The sequence below is a fragment of the Sciurus carolinensis genome, chromosome 13, assembly GCF_902686445.1.
Source record: "Sciurus carolinensis chromosome 13, mSciCar1.2, whole genome shotgun sequence".
Classification (NCBI taxonomy): domain Eukaryota; kingdom Metazoa; phylum Chordata; class Mammalia; order Rodentia; family Sciuridae; genus Sciurus; species Sciurus carolinensis.
This window is the reverse complement of record NC_062225.1, coordinates 17,425,138-17,431,137: the sequence shown is the minus strand read 5'-3', so window position 1 is coordinate 17,431,137 and position 6,000 is coordinate 17,425,138. Positions and strand designations below refer to the sequence as shown.

At 47.2% G+C, this 6,000-nt stretch overlaps 1 long non-coding RNA gene across 1 annotated transcript in view; it reads left to right on the top strand.

The window, feature by feature from the left end:
• The first annotated feature begins 3,812 nt into the window (after positions 1–3,812).
• LOC124963080 (uncharacterized) overlaps positions 3,813–6,000 on the top strand; it is a 36,649-nt gene continuing 34,461 nt past the window's right edge. Inside the window, exon 1 of the long non-coding RNA XR_007104650.1 lies at positions 3,813–4,089. This is a non-coding gene — a long non-coding RNA (uncharacterized LOC124963080). The remainder of the gene's footprint in view (positions 4,090–6,000) is intronic.

Below are 6,000 nucleotides of genomic sequence, written 5' to 3'. Positions count from 1 at the left end.
GCTGCTTCCCAATACACATATGTGGGCAAGATCCAAGTGGCTCAGGATATGATCTATTTCTCCTTCCCCATCCCCTGGCTGCCTTCAATTCTGCTGCTGGGCTCTGCTGGGAGTTCTCTTATGCTGCTCCTGGAGTCAGTGAGGTGCTTTGGGGGAAGGTCTGGAGAACAGGCATTCACTGGAAGTCCATGGTGAAGCCGCATGAGAGTTTTCTGAAAGCGAAGGGAAATTTCCTCCATCGGCAAGGAGAAGCTACCTTGTAGGCAAAGGAAGCTTAGGATTTCGCAGTCCACCTTCGTCTGCATCTGGCCAAATGTTCTCTTCACAAGTCTAGGGTCCTACTTCTTCCCCATCAGTGTTCTCATTTTTGCAAAGAAATTGCTGAGGTTCAGTATGTCACCTTTGCAACAATTCTGTCGGAGATCTGAAGAAGTTGTTGGGCCCTAGAATCTGAAGAAGACCTTGTCTGTCCCACGGTTATTCAGACAAGGAATTCTTTGAATTTTTCCATATGGATACCTTGAGATGGGAATTAATAGTTCATGCTCACTTGTTTCTCTGTAATTCTTCCATGGCACAGAGGAACAGCCATCTAACTCCACAATCTTATGTGATGTTCACTGTTGCCACAGAGATCTCGCTGAACAGCAGCAGGGACCCTGAGGCCTCGTCCTCCATCCACCGCTCCTTCTGCCATCAGTGCTAACAGGGTCCTCCTGCTGCTGCGAAATGGCATGGGCTACTAGCATTCCTTCTGTTCCCTACACGGGTACAGACACGTGCAAAACTCAGCCAGAATGCCACATTGAGGAACTGTGGTCCCTCTTGCTATCAGCCAGTGCCGGACAGCAAACAGAATCTTTCTCTGAATGTTGGAACCGATGTGCTGCTGAGCAGCTGTCAGCAGGATTCAGGAAGCATCTGTCTTCTTTTGCTAGGACAGCCCTGTCAATGTCCCACAAACCGGGAGGTTTCAACACAGAAGCAGCATTGCAACAGGCTGGACGTCTGAGATCCAGGTTGGTTCCTTGTGAGGGTGCTAGGCAAGAACTGCTCCAGGCCTTTCTCTTAGCTTCTGGCACCTCTTGGTCATATCTCCAATCTGCACATGGTATTCTCCCCGTAGGTCTGGCTGTTCAAATGTCCCCTTCTTGTAAGGACCCCTGTCATATGGAACTAAAACCCACCCTGATAAAATGATAACCTCATTTTCAACTAATTATGTCTGTAATGACTGTTTGTCCATTAGGTCACATTCTGAGGAACTGGGGGTTAGGACTTCCACACATGGATTTTGGGGGACAAAATGCAATTATACCATCAAGGGGTGGTGAGCACTCACAAAGGAGTGAGAACAGGAAGTTGTCAGCACCTGTGCTGGATGCTCTCCATCCCCTGCTCCAGCTACCCTCTCCAACACTCTCCACCTTGCTCTGTGCTGGAAGGCTGACCTCTGAAAACTGCATCTCATGGTTCAGTAAAACTCCATTGTGTATATATAACATATTTTCATTATCCATTCATTTGTTGATGGGCACCTGGGCTGGTTCCATGACTTGGCTATTGTGTGTGCTGCTATAAATATTGACATCACTTTAGAATACTAATTTTACTTCTTTTGGATAAATACCAAGGAGTGGGGTAGCTGGGTCCTATGGTGGTTCCATTCCCAGTCTTTTGATTATTCTCCATAGTTCCTTCCAAAGGGGTTGTACAAATTTGCAGTCCCACCAACAATGCATGAATGAATGTACCTTTCCCACTCAACTCCTTGCCAGCATTTACTATTATGTGTATTCTTGATGATTTCTATTCTGACTGGAGTGAGATGGAATCTCACTTTGAATTTCTATGCTTGCTGGAGATGTTGAACATTTTTTCACATATTTGTTGGCCCTTTGTATTTCTTCTTTGAGAAATGTCTATTTAGATCTTTTACTCATTTATTAAAAGCATTTATGCTTTTTGGTGTTTTTTTAGTTCTTTATGTATTTTTGTATATAAATTTCCTGTGAGAAGAGTAGGTGGCAAAGATTTCTTTTGCCATTATGTAAGCTATCTCTTTCTGCTCTTGTTTCCTTTGCTGTGCAGAAGCTTTTCATTTGAGGTTATCCCACTTATCCCACTTAATGATTCTTGGTCTTCTTTCTTGAGTTTAGGAGTCTTATTAAGGAAGTCAGAGCCTGAGCAGATATGTTGGGTGTTGACACTATTTCTCCTAGCAGTTGCGGTGGCTCTGATCTAATTCCTAGGTCTTTGATCCACTTTGAGCTGACTGGTGCGGTGTGAATGATAGGGATCTACTTTCACTCTTCTACATGTGGACATCTAGTTTTCCTGACACCATTATTTTAAAAGGTTGTTTTTTCTTCAATGTTTTCGGCAACTTTGTGAAGGAACAGATGACTGTATATACTTGAATTGGTTTCTGTATTTTCTATTCTGCTCCATTGGTCTTCATGTTTTGAAGCCAGTACCATGCTCTTTTTGTTCCTGTAGCTCTGAAGGGTATATTGTGATGCCTCCAGCATCACTTTTATTACTCAGTATTGCTTTGGATATTCTGAATCTTTTATTCTTTCCTATGAAGTTTAGGACTGTTTCTCCTACTTCTATGAAGAATGCCATTGGTATTTTGATGGGGATTTCTTTGAATCTGTAGATTGCTTTTGGTAATGGGACCATTTTAATAATATTAATTCTCTCTATCCACGAACATGGGAGAGGTCTTTCCATCTTCTGAGGTCCTCTTCAATTCCTCTTTTCAGTGTTCTATAATTTTCATTGTAGAGGTCTTTCACCTCCTTGATTAGATTACTCTCAAGATTTTTTGGGGGGTACTATTGGTAGGAAATCTATTGGTTTTTATATGTTAATTGTGGAAATACTCAGTTTTAAACCTACCTCCACATGCCTTGCAGCTTTTCACTATTATCACCTAACGCCATAATTCCACTCTCTCACATTCTCTAAGACAAATGACCATTTCAGAATATGGGACCCCTAACGGTGGCTCTAATATCCTACCTTAGGATGTCTGGTGTTGAGTTTGGTCTGACACGTACATCAGGTTCCCCAACCTCTGCCTTTCCTGCAGCTCAGTCAGTTCACTTGTGAGAGCTTCCCAAATGTGCCTTCAAAGAAATGATGTTTGAGGTGATGGATATGCCAGTTATCCTGATAGGCTCATTACCCAGTGTATAAATGAAGTGGAATGTCATTCAGTTCCCCATAAATATGGACAAGACTTAAAAAAATCTTTAAGAAAGTGTGCTAACAAGTCCGAACATAACTTTTTATTTTTCATGCTATTTTTGGGAGATCTCCAAAATGTTCTTTAAAACCCAAACACACTTGCTTTACTGGTTTGCATTAGTGCATTCTGTCCTTCCCGAGATAAAGGACTCTGGTCTGGTCAACCCGCAGCTTAGAGAGCAAGAAGTCTCTTCCCCAGGTCCTTCCTCCACCTCTTGGAATGAGGCGTGTGGGGGCGGCTCCCGCCACCCTAAGCTCTTTCCCAGGAGCCGACTCCCAGGGGTTGGAGCCTCGGCGCTGCCACGGCGCTCCCCGCGATCTGGGCGGGGACTGAAGGGAGGGGACCTGGCAGCGGGATCGGACTTCCACCGTCCACTCGGGAATCGGGAACCGTGAGTCTGGCGACTGGGACGCAGAAACCCGGGAGGTACCGCGGGAGCCGGAGGGACTTGGGTGATGGGGGGCGGGGCCGGGGCGGGGCCGGGTAGGCCGGGGGCGGGGCGGCGCGCCGGTTGCGCGGGGTGCGCGGGGCGAGCTCCTCCCACTGCGCTCCCAGAACTGCGAGCGCTGGGCACCTGCGGGTCTGCGGTTCCCGTGAGCAACCGCTGCCGCCGCCGCCGCCTCCTCCCGAACGAACTGGGCCGATGCGGCCGGTGGCCTGGCGATGTGAAGCGGGGACCGCCCCCTCATCGGGGCCCAATCTCTGGGATGTGGCTCAAGCCTGAGGAGGTGCGACTGAAGAACGCCCTGAAGCTCTGGGTGCCCCAGAAGAGCAGCGGCTACTTCATCCTAGGGCAGCGTGGCGGACACGGCAGGGGATCGGTCACCTTACCGGTAAGGGGGTAGCGGGGGTGGGCCGGGACTGGGGTCTCGCTCCCAGCAGCACCTGCCGCTCCCAGCCGGGATTGGGACCCGGAAACCCGGGAGGCGCCTCAGGAGCCGGTGGGGGTGGGGGGTGGGGGTGAGGGCCGGGGCCGGAGCGCAGCTTTGGAAGTGCGAGCGCTGGGCACCCGCCGGTCTGCGTTTCCGCGCAGCCGCTGCCACCGCCTCCTCCCTACGAGCTGGGCCACGTGCGGCCTTGGCCCCGGCGGCGACGTGAAGCGCCCCCCCCCCCCAGAAGAAAGGGAAACAAGCCCGACGAGGTGCTGCTGAAGAACGTCCTGAAGCAGCGGCTCCTTCATCCTAGGGCGGCGTGGCGGGCTCGGTGAGGGGGGCGGTGGCCTCAGCGGTAAGGGGCTCGCGGGGGTGACCGCCCCTCAGCTCCCAGCCCAGCAGGTGGCGATTTCTTGGGAGACACGGGGTGAGGATGGCCTTGCCTCGGGTTTTCCTTTCTTCTGCATTTCTTGGGCAAGTCTGGTAAAGTCTGTGTCTAGGTTCATTGTTTGGGTTTTGCGTGTTGGTGTTTAATTGTTCAGCACCATTTCTTGAGTGTTATCCTTCCCCATTGATGCGCCTTTGTTCCTGCGTTAAAGACTGACTGTCTGCTCTCTCAGTCTGCCTCTGGGCTCTGCGCTGGTCCACTGACCTGTGTTGATTCTACTGCTGGCAGCACACTATCTTGATGACTGTGGGCATACTAGGCAAGCACTCTGCCACTGAGCTACATCCCGAGCCCCCCCCCCCCCTTTTTTTTTTTTTACTGTGTGTGACTATGACATGGGTTTCTTGTGGGCCTTGGTTTTCTTTTCTTCTTCTTTTTTTTTTTAATTCATTCTGAAAATACTGGGAGTTTTTGGTTGGTGTATTGAGACCATTCACATGTGAAGTGATCGTTGGCACTGTTAGGTGAATCTCTACCATATTTGTAACTGTTTTCTATTTGTTGCTCTGTTCTTTTTCTTTTGAACCACTTTTCCTGACTTCTTTACCAATTGAATACTTTGTGATTCCATTGGTTTATCTATTATCTTGTCAAAAATAACTTGAAAACAATTTGTAGTATATATTTCTTGTTTGGAAAATAATTTCCAAATTAGTCTACGTCTACCTTAAAATATTATGCTGTTACACATGAAATGTAGATTTTTTTTTCTTGTACTGGGGATTGAACCCAGGGGTCCTTAAGCACTGAATCATATTCGCAGTCCATTTTTAGTTTTGTTTTGAGACAAGGTCTGAGAGTTGCTGAGGCTGGCCTTAAACTTGTGATCCTCCTGCCTCAGCCTCCTGAGCCACTGGGATTGTAGGTGTGCACCACAATGCGTGGCTGAGATGCAGAGATATAGTATTCCCAGATCCTCTCTCATCTTTTATGATATTGTTGTCATTCATTTCACTTATTTACATGCAGTAATCAGTCAGTAAATTTTTTGTTAACCCTTTAAACATTTCTTTTAGATTACTTAGGAATAGGAAAAATAAGAAATTTGATTTATCCTCATTTATTTATTTTCAGACACATTTCACTTCTTTATATACCTCAGAGCTACTGACCTATGTGTTTTCTTTCTCTCTGAAGAATTTGATGGTTAGGTCAGCTGGAATTGAATTTCCTGTCTTGTTCAAGAAAATCTATTTTTCAATTATGAAGGATAATTTCACTGGACCTAGCCCTGGCCCGTGGTCCATGCTGGTAATCGTATCAATTTGGGTGACTGAGGCAGGAGGATCATAAGTTTGAGGCCAGCCTCTGCAATTTTTTGAATCCCTGTCTCAAAACGAACAATAAAGAAACTGGGGATGTGACTCAGTGGTAGAGCACCCCTGGTTTCAATACCAAGTATCCAATTTAAAAAAAAAAAAAGG